Source organism: Pseudochaenichthys georgianus, chromosome 14 (genome assembly GCF_902827115.2).
Source record: "Pseudochaenichthys georgianus chromosome 14, fPseGeo1.2, whole genome shotgun sequence".
Taxonomy (NCBI): Eukaryota; Metazoa; Chordata; class Actinopteri; order Perciformes; family Channichthyidae; genus Pseudochaenichthys; species Pseudochaenichthys georgianus.
This window is the reverse complement of record NC_047516.1, coordinates 34,910,117-34,935,463: the sequence shown is the minus strand read 5'-3', so window position 1 is coordinate 34,935,463 and position 25,347 is coordinate 34,910,117. Positions and strand designations below refer to the sequence as shown.

General features: G+C 41.1%; 1 long non-coding RNA gene across 1 annotated transcript; it reads right to left on the bottom strand.

The window, feature by feature from the left end:
* Positions 1-23,302: 23,302 nt before the first annotated feature.
* On the bottom strand, positions 23,303-23,690 carry LOC117458442 (uncharacterized). The gene is made up of 3 exons (XR_004553438.2): positions 23,649-23,690; positions 23,482-23,523; positions 23,303-23,355 (listed from the first exon to the last, which is right to left on the bottom strand). It is a non-coding gene; the product is annotated as an uncharacterized lncRNA (long non-coding RNA).
* Between the last annotated feature and the right edge of the window lie 1,657 nt (positions 23,691-25,347).

Below are 25,347 nucleotides of genomic sequence, written 5' to 3'. Positions count from 1 at the left end.
CAATATGAAGTCAGATTGAAAAACTCGCCAAAAAAAATGCCATTTATACCTATATCCGCCAGCGGGTACTATTTACCTCATAGAAAATACAGCGTAAACATGACGTGTTGCTATAGCAACACCTTTTGTCTACTGCGGTTCCTTATAGATTGAGAGAGAGATAGATAGATAGATATATTGATAGATAGATATATAGAGAGATAGACAGATAGATAGTTATAGATAGTGTAACATCTTGGAAAATACAAGATCTTGGATGACTGAGCTCACGTTGAAGACGTAATGCATGTGTGCAGGTTACGTGCCAGTTGAATAAAAATGGACACTCTGAATGAGAGAAGTAGTCCGCGTCGCCTGTTTGTGTAGACAATTATATGTCCATAGAACAGAACATTACAGATAGATCTATAAATAGTTATAGATGGATAGAGAGAGAGATAGAGAGATGTGTATCTAAACAAAACACAAGTCTAACACCAAGCGTTTAAATCAGCATTCTTAGCGATATGTTATCCTTCATTCTATCTGCACAAACTATATCATATAAAAAGCTGACAGTCCACAGATTCTATTGGTATAAGTGTCATCCCTGTGCGATCAAAACTCACTGTTCTGTATGATAAATAAAAGAACATTGTACCTTGAAAATCAATAGCGGGTACATTTTACCCGTTGGCGGTTTTAGGTATACAGCGACCTCTGGCGGTTCTAGTGTTAAGGACATTCAAACAGATACGCTTGGATAGCCTGTCTCAGCTCTCTCAATGTATTATCTTATATTATAACTATTATAACTTCTGTGTAGCAATGCAGTGGGAGTCACCGACTCAGGAAGGAGACACGGTAGAGCAGCAGCTTTTGATGTCAAACACTGGAGGTTTATTTGGAGTTTCGGCCAGAGCATTCGCATCACAAATCACAGCAGTCACGGTGAGACTGCACGGGTGGGTTGCCACGTCAATTCTAAAGAACTCTCCCTCAGACCCATGTATTTAACTAATTCTGAGAGCATCATCAACATGCTGCATAACAAGATAAAATCATAACACCTCTATCAGCTGACGCCAACAGGCAGGAACAGGGAGACAGAACACTGAGTGCACAGCAGCCAAGGTTGCAGGTGCGTGTGCTCAGTCAGGATAGTTTGAACTGATAAACTGGGTCAAAGTTATGGGCCTTGGAAAATATTTCCACAACAATAACTACATAAAATAGTGTTGGTAGAACGTTGAACAGCTTAACATAGATGTAGGGTACAAAACCAGCACTTACCTAACACTGGCCAACACAAATAATTGGACCCTACATGGATTATACTAACCATTCAGTAAAGAACAGCAGCCGTCACAACCCGTTTCTGGGGTTTCCATGAAAGCAGAGACGGTTTTCAACCTCTCATTAAGAATCTTTGATGAAAGCTAAGTTTGGGTTTAGCTAATGTATTTATCATTATACACGAGAGGGTTACAAAACGAAAATAAATCTGTAGCCGCTTCATGCTACACACACATAGCTAGCTACCAGTTGATGTGAGCACATGTATTGTCACTCTGTAATCTGTTGCAACACGTCAGCTAGCTGAGCGTATTTGAATCCTAAATCACAGGTTACCTACTCTAGCCACATCAAAACCCCAGAACATGAACCTGATTGAGGCTTTGAACCGATTAACACTTTTTATTGTCCTCCCTACTCTGAGATCGTGAGGCTTTTCATGCTTTCTCATGGACCTGTAACAGCTAGCCCTGATGCTCACTCTCCCTGAAGGTAGATCTTTGTTTGAAACTGTGGGGAATTGGATATCATTCATGTTATCCAAAAAAACGTAATAGTACATCATTAAAACGCTTTACACTGTATCAAGACTGTCAAGTTGTCAAAGTTAGCCAGTAACTACAGCTTTGTTTGTCACTTACCTTCATAATTGTCGACGTAGCTGGATATGTAGCTACATCTTGAACCCCTTTTCTCTTTTGCTCCTCAGGGCTGCGGCTTGTACCAGCCGATGTACATCCCTGATGTTAACCTTCGGTAGGTCTTGGAGACATCGAGTGTAAAATAGTGCCTATATAATATCTATACGCTATCTATCGCTCTACTGTATACCGGAAGTTTACAACCGCACACCCAGCCGCCGGAAGTTGATAGACGCCATCTTGTGCAACTAGCCCTAAGGTCCACCGGAAGGGGAGGGACTTCGCCACTCAATACATTCATGGCTGTGGTACAACATTGTCCTCTTGGCTGACCGTTACCTGTTGAGTTATAAAAACGTTCAACCATGGAGCTTATCGGTGGATCCAATCGTCCAAGTTTGGTGTGTTGCTTTAATTTATGAATAATATATACATTGGAAATGTATTTACTTTTTCACCGCTTTAGAATGGTGCACCCACCATTGATGTCCCACAGGTCCCAACCGTTCATCAACGGTCCCAACCGTGCATTAACAAATAACCTCCCTCTGCCAAACGTATACTGCAACAAATGGGATTACATATCTTCGACCTACACATTGTACTACACAATAAGTAGTCTTCACAGAGTTTGTTGCAGGTTTACCTTTGGATTTGTTGTTTTGTAAGGAATGAGTAAACTAATTTGTCCTAACTTGTCATCATGGGTAACTTAAAACATGCATCATTCCACTGCAGGAACTGCTAAGGCATCATGTCTTGGAGAGGCTTTACACACGACTTCAACAGGCTCTCCAACAAAGGCCATTGGACATTGACTTTTTGGAATTCTTATGCACCCAGGAAATGGTGTTCATCAGCACAATAACATCACAAATTGAAATTCCCCAGGAAATCACAGATGTGTTAGGTGAGCTGAGCTGCTTGTTATGGAGCTACAGGGAAAGCCAACAACAGCCAATCACAGCTTTAACCCAAAAGAGTGAGAAAGTAGTCGGACGCCCCAGATTTGAAATGTCTGAGCACTACCTAGTTTATCTGCTCAAAATGGGCATGCCTGCAACGGTAACTGCAAATTTGTTAGGTGTGTCAAGAGCAACACTGTACAGACGGATGAATGAAGTAAACATTTCTGTTAGGAGACTGTACAGCATATGTACAAACCATGAGCTTGACGAAATGGTGTCAACCATCAAGACAACAATGCCTAATTCTGGATACCGCTTGGTGAAAGGGGCTCTTCTCACACAAGGACACAGAGTACAGTGGGATCGGGTCAGGGCATCAATGCACCGTGTAGACACTCTTGGTTGTAAGACTAACACGTTTGGGTTGTGTGGTAAGACGCACATATTCTGTACAGTGTCCCAAATATCTGGTGCACATAAATACCAACCATAAACTTATCCGGTAAGTTCGAAGTGATTATATATAGATAGAAATTCAATGTTGTGTTTATTTGCCATTGCTATGGTCAGGATACGTTTGTGTAAGTAATATTGGGATTTATTTAAACATATGCATATGTTTCAATTGTTTTTTTCTTTTTACAGTTACAACATTGTCATTTTTGGAGGCATTGATGGCTTCTCCAGAAAGGTGTGTTACAATACTTAATCAATCAATCAATCAATCAATGTTTATTTATATAGCCCAATATCACAAATGTTACATTTGTCTCAGTGGTCTTCACAGTGTGTACAGAATATCAGTATGACAATACGACACCCTCTGTCCTTAGACCCTCACATCGTACAAGGAAAAACTTCCGAAGAAAACCCACAGTTTAAAGGAAAAAATGGGAGAAACCTCAGGGAGAGCAACAGAGGAGGGATCCCTCTCCCAGGACGGACAGACGTGCAATAGATGCCGTGTGTAAATTGAAAAGATAATACATTTGCAACATAGGTAGTCCAAATGTTTGGAAATGCATGTGTGTATAATAGGAAGATGAATCCACAAGGATATCCATCCAGGACCGATGATCCAGGACCACAGCCACGACTCGCGATCCAGGGCTCGCGATCCAGGACACAGGACCGCAGGATCATCCATGACTCCGGATCCTGGCGTATATAGACACCAAAAAGAAAGACATTTGGGGAAGCTGGGTTAATCGGAACATGAGAGTACACAGGTATAGACAGAGAGAAGGAAGAAGTAAGATGTCCCCCGACAAACTAAGCCTAGATCAGCAAAACTAGGGGCTGAATCTAATCAGCCCTAACTATAAGCTTTATCAAAAAGGAAGGTCTTAAGCGCACTCTTAAAAACGGATAGGGTGTCTGCCGCCCGAACACAAACTGGAAGCTGATTCCACTAATGTGGAGCTTGATAAGAAAAGGCTCTGGCTTCCATTGTACTTTTAGAGACTCTAGGAACAACCAACAACCCTGCATTCTTGGAACGCAATGCCCTAGTAGGACAGTAGGGTAAAATGAGTTATTTAAGGTAAGATGGCGCCTGCCCATTAAGGGCTTTATAGGCGAGAAGAAGAATTTTAAATGATATCCTGTGTTCTTTAGGGAGCCAGTGTAAGGCAGCCAGAACAGGAGTAATGTGGTCCCTTTTCCTAACTCTGGTTAGTACACGAGCTGCAGCATTTTGAATCAGCTGAAGCGACTTGACTGACTTCTTGGTACTCCCTGATAATAAAGAGTTACAATAATCCAGCCTAGAAGTAACAAATGCATGGACTAGTTTCTCTGCATCGTTTTGAGGCAAGATATGCCTGATTTTTGCAATGTTACGTAGATGGAAGTAGGCGGTCCTTGAAATTGATTTTATGTGGGCGTTAAAGGATAAATCCTGATCAAATATAACACCAAGATTCCTTACAGTCTCACTGGAGGCCAGATTAATGCCATCCACTATAGTTAGTATATCTTTAGATAATTTGTTTCGTAGATTCTTCGGGCCAAGTACAATAACTTCAGTTTTGGTCGTGTTTAACATCAAAAAGTTTAAGGTCATCCATGTTTTTAAGTCCTTGAGGCAGTCTTGAATTTTATTTAGATGATTAATTTCATCAGGCTTGATTGATAAATATAGTTGAGTATCATCCGCATAACAATGAAAGTTTACAGAATGATTCCTTATAATATTGCCTAACGGAAGCATATATAATGTGAACAAAATAGGTCCGAGCACTGAGCCCTGTGGCACTTAAAAATCCATAGACATACACACACACACACACACACACATTTATATACATATGAGAAATGCTAATGTTTTTATCCAGTTAACAGCAAATCCACATTATGTACTACACCAAACCTCTCCGACTTCAATAATCTGACCGCTATTAGTATTCCTTTCAGCTTTAAAAATAAATAAATGAATTGATTGTGTCTCCCTGATATAGATCATGTACCTTGGAACATCAAATGACAACTGTTCTTCTACTACACTGGCATTCTTCAGAGAGTCTGTCCAACAGTTTGGATACCCACTCAGGTACAAATATCTGTCTAAAGTGGAGGTGAGGTAACAGTAGCCCCACCTAGTGGCAGAACCCTACATTTAAAGGGACAGATGGTGAACCAAATGCCGTAATCACACAGAACAGGTTACTGATTGAGGTTATGGGGAACTGTATGTCGTATTGTCGAATATATTCACCTAACCCAGGGGTCTGCAACCTTTTTGACCAAAAGAGCCATTTTGCTCCTTTTTCCAAAACGTATTTTTGTCTGGAGCCGCAAAACACATTTCATAGTTTTTTATTGTTATATCAGACAAAAACTACAGTTTTTTTGCATTTATTAGGCTATTTATTACATGATATAAAACTGTTAACCTCTAATAAGAAACAAAGAACTCTTATAAGGAGAATTAAAAATAATACACAGGCCTGCTTTAAAATAAATTAAACACAGCACTTGGGGAGTCCTCTGCACATTTGAAGGGGAAAAAAACATTATTAAAAAGGGCCCACTTTGAAATAAATAAAACATATAGCTGCACCCTAAAAAGAGTTAAAGGTAGGGTAGGTAAGAATGGAGAAACCATCTCGAGTGCACTAGAATTTGAAAGTACACAACCGGAAAAAATATGCCTCTTCCTTCAGACTTTCTTATAGAGTCCTTCCTCCAAAACACACGAACGCGCACATGACCAATGAGGGCACGAGATAAGTTTGTGCACAGATGGAAGGCTGACAGGCAGGTAGGCCATCCAGTTATTTTAGCCGGCTCAGATGATTGGTCGTGCTTTTTACAGCGCTACGGCTTCCAGAGATGAATTTTTGTATGTATTTATTGTCAAAGCATTTAATATATTCATTGCTATCGGGACGTTAAGAGCATTCCATGGATTATAACAAAGTGTTTTCTGAAATAAATTACATACCCCATTGAATTATGACTGAAGATCGTCAGCTGGCTTCCTCTCCCTTGTTGTTCCTCGATACGTAAAGGCTGCACCACCGTTGACAACTTCTCTCTACATATCAAACATACCGGTAAACCAGCATCGTTTGCTGTGAAAGCATATAACTCTGTCCACGCAGAATTAAATCCTGTGTTCCTCCGGTACTTTTCTTTGATTTATCCATAGTTCGCTCATCGAGCCGGGGGTCAGGTTATTCGCCTCCAAGAAAAGGCACTCGCGCGGGACCGGAGCAGGATGTGACGCATATTTTAGTTGACCTAATTAAAACCGTTTTGTTTTTTATTTATGTGTCACAGTATCACCTCAAAATACAAGATACGAAACATTTTCAACCATGCAACAACATATAGTTGCAACATAGTCCTACAAATACTTTTATTTTATTTCCTTCTTATTTTTGTCTAAGCTCAAGGGAGCCAGAGCAGAGGGCCTAAAGGGCCGCGGGTTGCCGACCCCTGACCTAACCCGTTATCTTGATTAGTCAGCAATATTAATCTATCCTTCCTCTAACAAAATCAAATGGGTGGTTTTTGTAATACCTGCTTTTTAGAATGCTTTTACATGAAATGCTAACTTGTACATTTCATGAATATTACTTTTCTTTAGAGTGAGAGCAGACCATGGTGTGGAGAATTTTGGGGTGGTGGAGCTCATGTTGACTGTGCGTGGGCCTAACAGTGGCAGCTTCATTTCAGGCAAAAGTGTGCACAATCAACGGAAGGGCATGTCTTTTGATTTTTGTATACATTGAAATATTTTTATATTTTTTTCCACATGCTGTGCTGAAAATGTTGAAATGTAAACCCCATTATTTAATTTTTTATAACACTAGCATTGAACGGTTGTGGAGAGATGTCTGGATGGCAGTCATCAGCATCTTCTACATTGTCCTGCACTCATTGGAGGATGAAGGGCATTTGGATCCCATCAACAGTACCCATTTATTCTGTTGCCACTATGTGTTCCTGCCACGTCTTCAACACAGCCTGAAAGTGTTCCGTGATGGCTGGGACAACCATCCTTTAAAGAGCCTGTGACACGGTTTTCCCCCATCATCCAAACCCATCAATTTGAGTAAATATTGTCCCCTTGAAAACCGTTACTGAACTGATTTTGGATATTTGTACTTTGATAACCATTAATCTGCCCTTCAATGTTGACAATTTTCTGGATCTTCTCGCGGATTCTTCAAGTCCCGCCAAATGATGGGTGACGTCATTGCGGGCACAGCGCTCCAGCTGCACCATTCAGGATGCCAGTTTCTGCATGTAAACCTTTATATATATACAGTCAGATGTAAACGCACGATGGTGCACACAGCAGCAAGCTCAGACAGCGATGACAGTTTAATTTTGAACGTGTCTGAGATCTCATATGAGGCTGAAGGATCGGTTTATGTTGTATCTGTTAGAAGTTTAGGAATGGGGTGCGTCAATATGGGCGATCTTAGGTCATGTAGCCAGTGGTGGAATGGGACTAAAAATTATCCCGGGACTCTCGACCGGCCCACTTCGGTACCGCTAGTAAGTTGTCAACGGGGGGCAGACATGTTCACAAGTCTTTTTTTGCAAGTCCAAGTCAAGTCTCAAGTCTTTGGTCACGAGTCCAAGTCAAGTCTCAAGTCTCTAAAAAAATAAAAGTCTCAAGTCTCTTCTGGTTGTAATAAGCCTTCTATTGTCTGCTGCTCTCCAGTCTGTTCAGAATACTGCACAGCTATATCTAAGAAATTCAAAGCATTTAGTGTGTTATTATCACTCCTATATCTATTAGCATACAGTATCAGTACTGATTAGTTGTTTGTTATATGATGACTTTAAACAGGCTATTGCAATGCAATATGAGGGAAAACATCACACTTTAGCTAAATGCAAACAACTTATAAGCAAAACACTTCAGAATCAGAAATCAGTATCACAAATACTTTATTAATCCCCCGCAGGGAAACTGTTAAAAGTACTTAAAAGCGGGTAATGATTAACGTTACCGACCTTTTGTATGTCATGTCAAGAGTTGGATGTCAACGCCACTCAACTCAAACAAGTGTGACAAGCAATTCACTAATCTTTTCAAATATTCAGTTACAAAGCTAGCAGCAAGCTAAGTTAACATTACATAGCTGATGCTGAGCTAAACATGTTTGCTAACCGTCCATATGCGTTAATGTGGCTGACCTCTCCGGGTGACTTTTCAAGTGCCTGATGAAATTCGACGTTGTTGCGCCAGCATCCTTGATTTCGATATTGCAGACTTTGCAGTGTGCGCTCCTTTTGTTGGTGCCGCCGGCGTTTTGTTCGAAGTTTTTGTAGTTGAACCTAATTACAAGCGGTACAGCCGCAGGTGTGCCGCCGGTCGCTATTGTGTTACTACGAGGTAGTAACAGAGGCGCGCACGTCTGCGTAATGAGCCCGGCTAAAATAACTGGATGGCCTACCTGCCTGTCAGCCTTCCATCTGGGCACAAACTTATCTCGTGCCCTCATTGGTCATGTGCGCGTTCGTGTGTGTTGGAGGAGGCGGGCTCTATAAGGAAGTAGCAGCCTCTAGAGTCTAGCAGATTATCTCCGGTTGTGTATTTTCAAATTCTAGCGATCTCGAGCCGGTTTCTCTCAAATGTACCTACCCCACCTTTAATACGCCAAAAATAGAAAACACAATGATTGTTCACGAGTCCCAACACACTAGGGATGTGCATCTCCATCACTGAGGCCGATGCGATGCGCATCTCGATACGTTGCCACGATACGATACATTAACGATACATTTGAAACACCAGGCGATGCGATACGATACGATTCACCCCTGTTGCGATACAGTTCGATACGATTTGATTCAACATTATGCGATTCGGTGCGATTCAACACGATGCAAAAATAATGATACTTCAATATGGTACGACAGAGGATTTTTGTTTTATTCCTCATATGCAGCAAATCATATATTAACAAAAAAGTGCTTTACATATTTGGTACTGCACATCCCATCATGCCGTTTATTTGTTTTCCTTTAAAAGCTCTCCAGAGTACAATTGTATAACACCTCACAGTTAAACAATGTAAGGATGCATTGCTCATGATTAACAATGTGCAAATAACAGCTACCATAGTGCAATGCCCATACAGCTGCAGACTGATGTACTTAACACTCATTCATAGGCTCACCAGTGAGCAGAAAGCAGTGGGTTCTATAACAATAAAGAATACAAATAACCTCTTTCACAAACAGGTATTTCATAACTGCTTACAGTAAGGAAGACATATCAATTATTATTGTTGTCACAGGCTGCTGTAAACTAAACACCACTCTCTCTGACAGAACACCTCACTGAGTGATTTAACTCATATGTCTAACTTTCAGGTTTCTCTTTTCAGCCGCAGACCCCATGTCGCCTCTTTATGTGCGTCGCTAAGTTCCTCGTACTACTTGTGTACTTTAAAGTGGCTCGGCATCGTTAACAATTTGCGAGCGATTTTTCAAGTTGACCGTCTGTAGTATATAGTGCCGCGCACATATACCATCAGGACGTTACTGATGGGGTGCGGGCCGGCTGCGGAGTGATACTGTGTGTATGCAAGCCCGCATCTAGGACGGATCTATGTATCATGGCTGTAGACCTGTTAAGTAATAAAGATACCTCATACAAAGGTCTACGGATACCGTATTACTCTCCATGACCTGCGGTCAGCTATATAGCATAAAAGGACTATTACACCGTCTTTCTTGAACAATCCGAAGTGTTGCCAAACGTTTGATTTGTAGGTATTTTTCGGTGCGCTGTGTTTCTCTTTCTCCTCAACTTCCGTGTGTGTTAATAACTGAGACTCTCGGCCTCCGTAGTGGCGAAGCAAATATCAAAGATCGTCTCTGCTGAGCGTTGACAAGATGAGGGGATTTTATATGAATGAATCGTTGTTTTACCGATGCACAGACGCTACGCAATCGGTGCATCGCGAGTTCAACCCGGTTCAACCCAAACTGTAGCCGATGTGCACTCTTTCAACCGGTGCACTCGCATCTTGAACGTGTATGCCGGTGCACCGATGCGAATCGGTGAATCTTAACATCTCTACAACACACGAGTCCAAGTCGAGTCTGAAGTCTTTTGGTCACGAGTCTAAGTCAAGTCTGAAGTCTCTGTGTGTGCGACTTAAGTGCGACTCGAGTCCGAGTACTCGAGTCCCCAACTCTGACAGGGGGAGTGTCAGGGGCGGCGGGTGCTGTAGATAGTAAATGTAAATATGTAAATATTTGTGTCACTGCATATTTAAAATACAAATATAATGTATAATGTCTGTGTCTTTGACCTCAGCGCTGCTAGCCACCTGTGCCCTGTACTACGAAGCCAGTTCAACAGACCCTGGATATGTTTGAGTAACAAACAAACAACACTAACTAACAAACGAGATCTCGCTAAGCGGTCCTACGACGCTGGTTATCAACTCGGTAAATCAAGCCAGGGTTTCTCTCTCCAGCTGAGAGCGCGTTCACGTCTAAGACACGAGTGGATCTGACTTTAATTACATTTGTCTCGAGTGTTTCGTCAACATAATGTGTTGCTTAAAATAATACTTTTGCATACAGTCTGTGACACTGTGAGTGTTGCACGGCCAGATGAGGCTGGAGAAGCTGACTCAGATAAGGAAATATGATATATTATGATATTATATGATCGATGATCTGATTGATGATGTAATATGAATGATAAGTGCGACACGTCGGCGTCTTCTCTGCATACGGCAGTTTAAACTGTATTTCCTTTATCCTGTAATATGACTTGAGAGATTTAAACTCCGCACACTGAGTGATCTCTTTTCTATAGACGCCGGAGGCGGGCAGCGTCAGGTAAAATAAGTTATTTAGCCTTCTCAAACCTGAGCCTCACGCGCCGCCTATGGGGGATGTGCTAGTGACTTATCCGACCGGCCCACTTCGGTACCGGCCCATCGGGATTCGTCCCGATGGCCAGTCCGCCACTGCACCCAGCCCACGTAAACTGTCAACGGGGGGAGCCTCGCTGCGGGGAAACGGTGGACCTAGTGTCCCGATCGGAGTGGGAATAATAATAATAATCCGTGCATTTTATCCATTAATTTCCCCAACATTGTGGTAAAAAAGACACACGTTTAATCCATGTTGTTGGTGTACTACAACTACAAAAAGCATCGGTTTGTTTTCTCATCAGGAAATGCAGACCGGCTCAAACAAACAATTTTTAATCATCATCCTCACGATCATTTAATGTGTTCATATGTTCGCCGAATTGACATGAAAGCACTAATAAATGTATTTTCATCCACTTGAGTTTACAACTACAAAAATAATCGATTTGTTTTTATATCACATCTGACGGGAGGAAATTCAGCAGCTCTCACTCCCGATTTTTAATCCTAATGTAATCATCATCTTCACCACGATCATTTTTGTTTATGTCGCCGAATTGACATGAAAGCACTGACACATATGAATATACTGTAGTCAACTTCATTAAAACGTTATTAACGTGCCTAATCTCAGTAATTCACCATTTCTACGCATGACAACACACTTTGTCCGTGTTTGGCTCTCGAAGCGTTCCCGCATTGACGTCACTTCCGGTTTCCCCCAAAACTTCAAAATGAGTCGAAGGAATTTCCCCACGATGTTCGAAATTATTGATATTTAACGGAACGGTATCGCTTTTTCTTTTTTAAACTGACGGTTCGAGATTACTAGTAGCCCAATATTTCATTGCACAACAGTTGTTGGGATGCTGTCACAGGCTCTTTAAGGACTGAGCAGAACATGACTCCAAATCAGATGTGGGCAATGGGAGAACTGCATAATCCCATTCATGATCCCGATGATGTTGAGGTAATAACATCATCATTTGTATGGGATATGTGCATGGAGGAATAAATGAATAGGAATGTAGTGATACTTCTTTATTCTTCTATACAATTATAACGGTACATAACAGCGAAAGAAAAGTATACATATTTTTAAAAAACGTTTTGGTTTTTGTGACCCTACATTGACTGGTAGGCCAGTGGTCATCTGCGTGAGGAACACTCGGGAATAGTTGTTCCTGTCACCCGGAGTCCTCTGAGTGATCAACAGATGGAACACCTTAATGCTAATATTGACCCAATGTTACCATCAGATTCATTTGGAAAGGACATCTACTTGAACACATTACAGTTGGTTCTCTTTACGACTGGAAATTAAGAGCAATGGATCCATGGACTACCAGTAGCAGACAAAGTATTCAGATACTTGACTGAAGTAAAAGTATTGCCTTTATAGTCTTACTTAAAGAGCCTGTGACACGAGTTTCCCCCATCATCCAAACCCATCAATTTGAGTAAATATTGTCCCCTTGAAAACCGTTACTGAACTGATTTTGGATATTTGTACTTTGATAACCATTAATCTGCCTTCAATGTTGACAATTTTCTGGATCTTCTCGGGGATTCTTCAAGTCCCGCCAAAATGATGTGTGACGTCATTGCGGGCACATCGCTCCAGCTGCACCGTTCAGGATCCCAGCATCTGCATGTAAACGCACGATGGCGCACACAGCAGCAAGCTCAGATAGCGATGACAGTTTAATTTTGAACGTATCTGAGAGCTCATATGAGGCTGAAGGATCGGTTTATGTTGTATCTGTTAGAAGTTTAGGAATGAGGTGCGTCAATATGGGCGATCATGGTCATGTAGCCAGTGGTGGAATGGGACTAAAAATCATCCCGGGACTCTCGACCGGCCCACTTCGGTACCGCAAGTAAATTGTCAACGGGGGAAGTGGGGGATGTACATAGTAAATGTAAATATGTAAATATTTGTGTCACTGCATCCTGGTAAAATACAAATATAATGTATAATGTCTGTGTCTTTGACATTAGCGCTGCTAGCCACCTGTGCCCTGTACTACGAAGCCAGTTCAACAGACCCTGGAGAGATCTCGCTAAGCGGTCCTACGACGCTGCTTATCAACTCGGTAAATCAAGCCAGGGTTTCTCTCTCCAGCTGAGAGCGCGTTCACGTCTAAGACACGAGTGGATCTGACTTTAATTACATTTGACTCAAGTGTTTCGTCAACATAATGTGTTGCTTAAAATAATACTTCTGCATACAGTATGTGACACTGTAAGTGTTGCACGGCGAGATACGGCTCGAGAAGCTGACTCAGATAAGAAAATATATTATATATTATATGATCGATGATCTGATTGATGATGTAATATGAATGATAAGTGCGACACGTCGGCGTCTTCTCTGCATACGGCAGTTTAAACTGTATTTCCTTTATTATTAATTTATTATTCCTTGACTTGAGAGATTTAAACTCCGCACACTGAGTTGATCTCTTTTCTATAGACGCCGGAGGCGGGCAGCGTCAGGTAAAAAAAGTAATTTAGCCTTCCCAAACCTGAGCCTCACGTGCCGCCTATGGGGGATGTGCTAGTGACTTATCCGACCGGCCCACTTCGGTACCGGCCGGCTGGGTGCAGTGGCGGACTGGCCATCGGGACGAATCCCGATGGCCAGTCCGCCACTGCACCCAGCCCACGTAAACTGTCAACGGGGGGAGCCTCGCTGCGGGGAAACGGTGGACCTAGTGTCCCGATCGGAGTGGGAATAATAATAATAATCCGTGCATTTTATCCATTAATTACCCCAACATTGTGGTACAAAAAACACACGTTTAATCCATGTTGGTGTACTACAACTACAAAAAGCATCGGTTTGTTTTCTCATCCGGAAATGCAGACCGGCACAAACAAACAATTTTTAATCATCATCCTCACGATCATTTAATGTATCATATGTTCGCCGCATTGACATGAAAGCACTAATAAATTTAGTTTCATCCACTTGAGTTTACAACTACAAAAATACTCGATTTGTTTTTATATCACATCCGACGGGAGGAAATTCAGTAGCTCTCACTACCGATTTTTAATCCTAATGTAATCATCATCTTCACCACGATCATTTATGTTTGCCGAATTGACATGAAAGCACTGACAAATATGAATATATTGTAGTCAACTTCATTAAAACGTTATTAACGTGCCTAAACTCAGTAATTCACCATTTCTACGCATGACAACACACTTTGTCCGTGTTTTAGACCCTCCAGAAAAACGCGATTCTGCGATCGCAGAAATTACCGCATAATCAGCAAAATGGCGCATATTTTTAAAAAGCCGCATATTTATCAAAAGGCCACATAATCCCCGCATTTTTCCACACAAAGTTGAGAAAAAAAAAGGTGAACTCGTCTTGATGATGCGCGACGTCATCAGCTCGCGCATCACAGAAGGTAAACAACACCGTAGAGTGAACGTGTGGAGCTCACACGAGAGTTTCTCTTCACCAAGATGAAAAAATCGAATCCATCTCATTTACCGACGAACATTTCTGCTAAAGACCGGGCAAAGCAGTACCCCGATGTCTGGGGGGAAACTATTCTGCACCCCGTGCAACTGTGTTGGAGCATAAGAGAACATCGACGGTGACGACCCACTTTGATTCAAAATGCTTTCTGCTGCTGCGCACAAGAAAGCCAAACAACTCACGTTCACCGAGGCATCGACCTCCAAAACCCTTTCGAGGGCTACAAGAAACGAAGTGAGTAGCCTACAAGATTGAAGCTGGTTAGATAACGAACGAGTAAATGAAAACAGAATGAGGCGGAGAAGTGTGTGTGTGTGTGTGTGTGTGTGTGTGTGTGTGTGTGTGTGTGTGTGTGTGTGTGTGTGTGTGTGAGAGAGAGAGTGTGATTAAAATAGCCCAATTGCTTTTACAATAAATAAACATTGAATGTGTTTAATTGAATAGTAAAAGGGGTTTAACGTTAGTGGCAGGTTGTGTGTGAGAGAGAATAAATAAATAAGACAGCCCAATATTTATTTTTTCCGCATATTTCGCAACTTTCCGCATATTTCGCAACTTCCCGCAATTTCACCGCATAAAATCACATAAAACCCCGCATGTTTGATCGCATAATCAAGGATTTTAGCCCGCATAATCAAGGATTTTAGCCCAGCGTTTTTCTGGAGGGTCTAGTGTTTGGCTCTCTCGCTGCACAGTGAAGCGTTCCCGCATTGACGTCACTTCCGGCTTCCCCCAAAACTTCAAAATGAGTCGAAGGAATTTCCCCGCGATGTTCGAAATTATTGATATTTAACGGAACGGTATCGCTTTTTCTTTTTTAAACTGACGGTTCGAGATTACTAGTAGCCCAATATTTCATTGCACAACAGTTGTTGGGATGCTGTCACAGGCTCTTTAAGTAAAGGTATGTAAGTACTAGCCAAATGGACTTACATTTCAAGTACTCATTATGCTTTTAAAGGTTCTCTGTGTGTTTTGATTATATAGCTGCATTATTGTGTGTGTGAAAAATAAAATTAAAATAAACATTGATTGATGTGTCATTTCACTAATGTAAATGTTTATGGTTAATATTGACAAAACGTTTGTAGTGCTTTTTATACTGTTGGCTAGTTTAATATACACCAATGCATTATATTCTCATAAGTGATTATCTACGTTTCCAGCATTGTGACTATGTATTTGCAAAGGATGATACAAGCAAAACAATCTAATCATAAAATTAAATAAAGTTGTTGCATAAATGAAGTGGAGTAAAAAGTAAGAATAATTCCAGTCCTGTATCCTACATAATAAAATATGACAATCATGAATGTCTTTCTTTTTATGAAATCAGTATCCCACATTTGTTTTAAACACTTGCAAATGATATATGCTAGAAACCAATGGATTGATATAATATTTACAATGTAAAGTCCTGTACTCTGCAGGTGCTGGTAAAGAGCAATACAATGACAAAACCTTTCCAAACAAAACAACTAGTTGGCAGGCAGGCAGGCAGAGATGGATGGATATCATATATAGATAGATACTTCATTCATCCCAAATTGTGAAATGTGTGGAAACAAGTATAAACACAATAACATTAAATACAAATGAAAGCAATAGACAGGAATATATCAGTAGAAAGGACACGATGAATATTATAACATTTAATGTAGCCTTACTATGAAGGCTGACCTAAATACGGTGCTTTTCTACAGATTACTTTATTACTGCACTGGTAAGGTAAAATTAGGCTGATTAATAAGATGTGAAGTGCTTTGTAACTTTGACCCGCTTGACTGAATACACAACAAACAATGAAGAAAGAGTTTTATCTGGGCTGCTTCGCTGCCAGCTGCTCCCCCGGGACCCGAAAGTGGCGTATAGCCTGCACTTCAACATCAACAAAAGTGCTCGATATATGCTGTATTGAACCAATAACACAAACTAACTGTATCACTATAACATGATGGTGATGGTGATGGTGATGAAGAATGCATCTAACGTTCCGCTGTTCATTATAATACAAAAACAGAGCATTAAACAAACCATCATGCTCTTACTTTGAAATCATGCGGAAATGTCGTCATCCGCAGGCCATCACGTGGTTTCCGAAAATAACCGAGTGACACGAGTAGATTTTAGCAGAGACCGGCGGAAAATATGTCTCAAAATTCCGTGTGTGTAAAAAGACGATCCGCGAACAGAGATTTGAGATCCGTGAACAGAGATTTGAGATCCGCAAGCGCATTTTTGGTCCACAAATACAAAATGGATTCACAAATGCCTGATCGAAAGTTGTAAATCTTAAAGAGATATTCACAGATCTTTATTTTATTTGTGAACATATTTAGCGTATTTGCAGATCCGTTTTACACTTGCAAATGTATTTGTGAGTTTGCAAATCTTTTAAATGCATTTGTGAATGTTGTTTTACATTTACAAATCACATATTTACACACAAATTATTGTTATGTTCACACAAATAATTATGAGACATATATATGCCCATACATGAACCTCACTGCAGAAGCTTATAGACATCTAAGTTTTTTGTGCCCCACCACTTTTGTACATATAAAAACGCCACTGTATGTTTGCAAGAACCGATTACTAAAAATAAATAAAAAAACGAAAATTAGCCTAGCTTGTTGTAAACTAGCTCCTGCAGTCTGCTCATACTCATGAAACAGTAACTTCATTTCAGTTAACATTGGCTTTTTCACCAGAAAAATTAACAAACTCACCTGTTGGCCGCTCATTGTGAAATGAGTTCGGTTAACAGATCGCTGGATCGCCAGAAACACCTGTCATCAGACTGGCAAGGGCTGTTCCATGCTCTGCTCAACCTCCCGCCTTCCCAAATGGACTCAGTAGTGCCCCCTGCTGCATGTGCCCATATATATATATATATATATATATATATATATATATATATATATATATATATATCTATGCATGTGCCAGCCACGGCGGAATATTACTGCCAAAAGTCACATGACTCACTCACATGACTTTTGACAGTAATATTCCGCAGTGAGAAGAAAAAGTGTTGTAGTTGTAAAACCTATGCTGAATTTGTCTCTGAAAAATGATTTATTTGAAAAATGATATGTGTTTATTTGATAGATACATCTTTGCAAAACTAAATGCATTAGTTTGTAGATGGTGTTTTGTGTTTGTTAGTGAATCATGAGGCATTTGTAAAACCTGTTTAGTTTGTTTGTGGAGTTATGGCAGGAAATTAGCTCCATAGTTCATACTGCTCACAGGCTGCTGTGTATATCTAGTGTATTCATACACCTCACTGTTTATTCATCATTCAATTCATTCTATATTTTATTCTGTAGATTGTGTACATTACTTTTCACTTTACTGCTTGTTGCACCTGGTTAGAAGCTAAACTGCATTTCGTTGTCTCAGTACCTGTAATATGTGCAATAACAATAAAGTTGAATCTAATCTTGAGCAGGAACAAATGTATTTGCTTAGTACATATCTGACATTAACGATTAAACACATTTGTGCATTCTTTATAAATGCAAACCGAGTCAAGCCGACTCCGGAGGTGGCGGTATGCACCTTAAAGTTGTTTGCAATCCGCCAAAATCGAGAGAAGAAGAAGAAGAAACCGACTCTGAGGCTGAAGTCGAATAGGCCATTTAGCTTAGGAACCTTCCTAACGGAGTGAAATGACCCGGAAGTCTCTCAGTGGCAGCCATGATAAGTGCCGTTCCAATTCTCTAGATGAAAGGAAAGGAGGTTTCAAACTTCCTTTATAACCTCCTTTAGCTTAGGAACCACTGGACCTCCCTTGACGAAAGGAGAGGAGAAAATGCTGCCCCACAATGCCTTGCGGCCGCAGCATTTGCCGTCGCACAACAGTCGGCCGTTCACGGAAACAACCGATTATGACGGAGAAATTATATCATGAAAGTTACGGTGCTTATTAAGCATTTTAAAACGTATGTGGTAAGTTGCCAAAGTGCTTTGTTCTGAACGTTCATCAGTATTATAATCAAAAAGAGAAATATGAACGTTCGTTTTTACTGAAATGATCAAATAGGGTCAACATTTCACAGTCTTTACTGAGCTGTGTGGAGTTTGTTCAACTTTTAAAAGATGTTTGAATGGTGATATACACACTGACAGATGTTAAGGACTTACGTTTATAATAAATACATCTGTATTGATTTTAAGATCTTTTCATAGTTCATACAATCATACGTATTGGGATCATTTGTATTAATGTGGACCGGAGGGAGAGGGTGACGAGCATAAGTTTCACTTTCATTTTTTATTTCAATTCCAACTTTGGTCATGAAGAATATGTTCTATTTCGTCCCTACTGACCGCCAGAGGCGGTGCTTTAAGCACTGGATATGTCCATCGCGCGCATGCGCAGCTCGAGTACCAATAACAAGAAAGTCACCTGTGACCCACGTGACACCGGCTATATCAGCCGGTGTCGTCAGAGGATCTGTTCCTTTCATCTTCTCGAGCCCGAGCTATCATTAGCATTTGAGTCCCAGCTTTGGCTGTGTCCCTCATTCAATTTAGTATGGAAAGCCCAGAGTGTCATATTTTAAACCCGTTTTTCGTTTAGATGCAGAGAGTAAGGTAAGTACTTTCTATTTCTTAGAAGCTATTATCTGGTCTTAACATTTGTATTCTGACTCGGTCGCTTGATTATTAGCAGCAGCCGCTTGGCTAACACCTTGCTGTTTAGCTTAATTATTAACTCAGCCGGTGAGGGCAGTGCTCCCGCTCCCGGTAACATAGGGTTTGATTGCAGTAATGCTAGATCGTTGTATTACTGCTCCTATTACTAGACTCCTAGCACTAGGATGATATGCAGAGAACATCTGCACTGCGGGTGCTGTGTGCTCTGCATGTGCGGTTACTACTGTAACCATGGCCTACGGATCTATGCGGGCTGTTCTCTTTCTTAGAATCTAATTATTTGGTCTTAACATTGTGTTCTGACTTGGTTGCTTGGTTGTTAGCAGCAGCTGCTTGGCTAACACCTTGCATGTACTGTTAAGCTTCATTATTTGACTCAGCCGGTGACGGCAGTGCTCTCGCTCCCGGTAAACGCATGGTATGGTTGCAGTAGCGCTATATCGTTGTATTTACTGCTCCTAGTACTAGACTCCTAGCACTATAGGACGATATGCAGAGAACAATCTTCACTGTGTGTGCTGTGTGCTCTGCATGTGTGGCCATTAAGGAGGATTTCATCCTCCCAATATTATATTATCTAGTGGGCAGCCGTTTAGGCACTGGCCACAGTTACTACTGTAACTAAGGTTCTAAGCCGTAAGTACTGGCCATAATTACTACTGTAACTACGGTTCCAAGCCGTGTAAGTACTGGCCATAGTCAATACCGTAACTACGGCTCTATGCTGTGTAAGTACTGGCCATATTTAATACCGTAACTATGGCTCTATGCTGTGTAAGTACTGGCCATAGTTACTACTGTAACTACGGTTTCAAGCCGTGCAAGTACTGGCCATAGTCAATACCGTAATTACGGCTCTATGCTGTGTAAGTACTGGCCATAGTTACTACTGTAACTACGGTTCTAAGCCATGTAAGTACTGGCCATAGTTACTACTGTAACTACGGTTCTAAGCCGTGTAAGTACTGGCCATAGTTACTACTGTAACTACGGCTCTATAGATGAGAGTAACAAATGCGTCACTTCCGGGCAAAAATAACGGCTCCGCCCACTTTTGGGGGAAACCAACGCTGTCAGTTGAACGGCGGTCAATACAAATTCTGAAGTTTTTGCCAATCCGATCAGAAATTTAAGAAAACCGGAGATTTTTGGATCTTCCAAGAGCCCGATTACAATGGCCAGACAGGCAAACTATTAAATTTAATCATTGGAAAACGACGATCGGGCTGGTTAAATTAAAAGCAGCAGGCGGGCTGTCATTTCGCCAGCTGTTACTCTCACGAGCGAGGCGGAAAATAATAGTTTTATGATGCCAAAAAGCCGCTGTGACGTGTATTGCACCTCAAACATAAAAGAAAAACCGGAGTTACGTTTTTCTGTACTTCCTCTAAGAAAAAGGGACAGTAAAAGAAGAGCTCTGTGGCTTCAGGCTATTCACAGAGAGGACGAAAATCACAATCAATGGGACCCGGCCAGTCAATACGTGTACGTCTGTGGTAAACACTTCATCATAGGTAAATGATGATGCTAACGAGGCTAATATCAATCGTTGAAGTAAATAGATGTAATGTTAAACGTTTAAGAAGTGGAAGTAGATGCTGCATTGAAATATAAAAAACGGACAAACCAAGGAAATTAGCCTGCTGCCTGTACACACAGGGTGACATTAGAGAATAGCTCATTTGGCTCAGACTGAAGCAAACTTATCAATTCATTTAAAAGTTCAAATTGGTGAATATTGAGCGAAATGGGGGGGGGTTATTATCAAAACAGTCACTATGGTAATTATTTTATGATCTACATATTTTATAGGCGCAGTGAACTTAACCAAAAAACTGTCAAGTTTGTCTCTGTATTTGGCTAACACCTACCTTCATGGTTTAAGGATACCATGTGAATGACGGCGAGCATCCAGATTATGTTCCATCCATATTCCCACAACGACCATCGTCAGAAGGCTCAAAGAGGCTAAAGCGATACCAAAGGAGAGATGCTGTTTCTCAGTATGAGGTCCTGCCAGCGAATAAAGCCACCTTCAGAGGCTTCTCCTAATGAAACCCCTGAAGATTTTGATACAGCTTATCCTGAAGCCCCTTTCACTGAGGATTCACTTCCTCAGCCCTCTGATGATTATGAACTGAGTGACACGCCAGTATTACATAGGCAGCAGGTTTCCATTGCCATAGAGGTTGCCAATCTCAGGAGAGAAAGAGATGAGGCAAGAAGAGAACTCCAGAACTGGTCTAAGGAGCGTTTGTCTGTTCATGCTATTAAAGGAAACGACAGTGCATGCAGGGCCATGACTGGGCTCAGCTGGTCAGTTTTTGACTGTCTTCACCGATATTTAGTTCAGTTCATCAAATCATCACCAAAAGGTTTTAGATTGTCTACCCAGGACCAGCTCTTCCTTTGCTTGCTCAAGCTACGCCAAAATCCATCGATTGCTTTGCTGAGCCAAATACACAAACCAGAACCCACCGTCCGCCACATATTCCAACATTGGCTAGATCTTTTGTATGCGAAAATCACTTTCCTTATTCACTGGCCTGACAGGGAGTGCATCACCCAAACCATACCACCTGAAGGCCAACTTTCCACGCCTCACATCAATTATAGATTGCTTCAAGATCAGAATTGAACATCCAAAAGCCCTTAAAGCCAGGTATAGGTGCCAATATTTATGGTTTAGCCAGGTAGCTTTGACAGTGTTCGTACACAGGTCTGAATAAGTAATACGAATGAGTTTGATAATTTACAGGTCTTGTTTTTTAAATGTATACTCAGATAGAGGGATGCTCATTGTACCCAGCCGCTGCATGCATCATATCAAATATTAAATGTAATATTGAAAACAAATAAAGGTCCATTAAAGGTTTGAAATCTTAAACTTGAAAATGAGTCCTGTTCATCTAACCGTTTTTTTGTTTCTTCTTTTCAACAGGGCAAAATCATACTCCAAATATAAGAAGTGGACTACAGTCAAATATTTCATAGTGTGTAGTCCTGCAGGAAACATCACCTTCTTGTCCAAAGGTTGGGGAGGAAGAGCATCAGATGTCAAGATAGTTAGGGAATCTGGCTTTATTTCACCCCTCTACCACCATCCTGGGGACCAGGTAAATTTTCATCTTACATAAAGTGCACATATTCTACACTAACAGTTCATCACATGCATTTTCTTGGTAATCATTGTGGACAAGTGTTGTTATTTACTGTTTGACTGCAAACATTAAAAGCAAAAGGCCTACATCTTATGCATTACTTGTTTTAGATCTTGGCTGATCGGGGTTTTACTCTGAAAGATGAGTTTGCCTTACTTGGTGCCAGTCTCGAAACCCCAGCCTTCACTCTCGGCAGGAAACAACTCCCAGGCAAAGACGTTGAAGAGTCAAGAATGAAATCAACATTTCTGATTCATATTGGTAAGTATACATTCATTATCCACAGACTGGTAAACTATTGCACATATCAATATGATGGGAAATAAATTAACTCTTTTACTAAATTAAGTTATATAAAAAACAGCACTAACGGACTGTAGCAAATTGTATAACAGTGCAAACAAAGTACTTAACAAACAATTACTGAGAACAATGGTAAAATGTGAAGTTTTATACTTGAAAATATTTTAAAACAACTGATGGGTGAACAGAACGGGTGATCGGTGTGCTGAAGCGAAGATTCCACATCCTGGATGGGCTGCTCCCTGTTTGCTTCGTAAAAACCCTGCGGGACGAGATGGAGAACAGGGATGTAGCCACCATTGAAAAGATAGTACATACCTTGGTCAACATGTCAGGTAGCATTGTGTTCAATAAAAACAGACAGGGGGATGTATAGGTCAAATCAGTCCTGCTGTCTTTTCTCTTTGAGTCACTTAGTTTGGGCCATGGCAGCAAAAGAACAACTCTTCAACTTCAATGACTATCCTTCAGCTTTTTTAATCTACCTTACTGCTCTGCTCTCCTTCCAGGAATGACAGTTGACACCACGTAATTATTCTGTAAATGTAAATAAACGATGTATTAGGAATTGTCTTAGCTAGTATTAACAGCCACCTAACAACAAATGCTCGCAAATGTTAATGAACTATAATTATAAATAATTGTTTAGGTTTTGTGTTTTACCTGAAGCTCCTGTTCTGTGTCTGACACACTGTCTGTTGACTCCTGAAATTGTTATACATAATTTGTGATTATTTGTATTGTTTCATAATATTTGTGTGCCATGTATTACATAGTATAAAGATATAACAGACAGTGTATTTGCAGTCTCTAAGGAAAATGTGTTATACCTGAAGCTCCAGCTCTGTATCTGGGATTGTGGTTCCCGCCAGCTGTGGGTAGATGTGCCTGGCCCAAAAACGGCTAATGGTGTCCACTGCCTGACACTGAAAATCTTCATCTTGTTGGACACGGAATATAACGGTTTGCTTTGGCGTCCAGGTGATGAAGTCTGCATAGGTTGTTTTGCACACAAACATCTGCATCTGCACCTGTAAAAAAAAGAGGAAGAAAAAGTACAGCATAGACTCCAACTACTTACCTGCAATTAACAAAACACAGATAATACAATTCCTTATGAGTTGTTATTTATTGTATTACCTGGGTGTAGTAGCTGTGGTTGGTCCTCAGCTACAACAAAGTGTCCAGATGTCCTCTCTTGTCTGCTGGCCAGTGATCAGCTGACAAATCACTATTCTACTTCAAGGGGCACTTTACCTCAACCACCCCCTTTCCACAGCAAACGCAGTGTACATAAGCATCACAGTTTACACCAATGTAGGGCTTCTCTCTGCACACTCGGAAGCCTGCCCGTTGAATACTGATGCTTGTGTGGGGTTTATATATGTCACTGGAGATGTTAATTAAAGTGGGTGCTGTATATGCAGTTGTAAGGCCCAGTGCATACTTGTATGTCTCAATTGCATCCTTTTCGTGTTCCCTACCCCAAATGATGCCCGGTGTTTTCAGCGGATTTTTTGCGTGACTCTTTCTGCACAATATCCCTCAGCAGTGATTTTGATGGTTTCTCAAGAGATGTGTGGATAACTCTGTGTGCTGATGTACCGGTCACCCTCCCAACCCTCTGCTGGTGCCAAGATGAACATTCTGCCTGGTCTTTTGTCTCTTCCTCTATTGCCTGTACCTGATCATCTGAAAATTATGACAGATGTTGGTACCAAGGCTTTGGTTTGAAAGGGTCTGCAAAAGCCTTGAAAGTGCTCAGACCAACAGGCAGTTCTCCTGAGGCAGACAGCATTTCCAAGAACTGTTGTTTATTTTCTTCATTCGCCATTGGAATGACCCTGCAGTTTTTTCCTGTGTCCCTTTTTTTGGCTTTGTCTCCATATAAGTCTATATTGATGACCATGTCTGCCTCAACTTTTTTCGTGCAGACTTTATTCCAGGCACAGGCGATGCTGGTTGGTGCCACACTTGTATATCCAAGGTGAACTGATGCCTGCAACTTAAAAAGCAGGGCTCCGACAGGGGAACAACTTTCTCCTAGTCTAGAGTAAAAAATATATTTTTTAAATAAATACTTTTTCACCAAATAATAAAAGCATTTCTTCCCTTCTGAAGGATTACATAGGTGGCATTGTGACTGTACTATTAGTGTTATGCAGTCAGCTTACCCTGCCATGCAATCACAGTGAGCAGCTGTGACCTCTCCAGTCTTGTTAACAGAAACCCAGGTGTTGTGGGGTTTATCTGCAACTCTCCATGATGGCTTTACATGGGTCTTGAAGACTGTTGTGTCAGCACAGGGTTTGTGGTGAAGAACCACATCCACCCAGCCACTGGTAAAAAAGGTATGTGCTTCCAGAGACCTGAAGTTCTTCATTCAACTTGCTGTGTTACTCTCATCTATGCTGTGTAAGTTCTGGCCATAGTTACGACTGTAACTACGGTTCTAAGCCGTGTAAGTACTGGCCATAGTTACTACTGTAACTACGGTTATATGCCGTGTGAGCACTGGCCATGGTTACT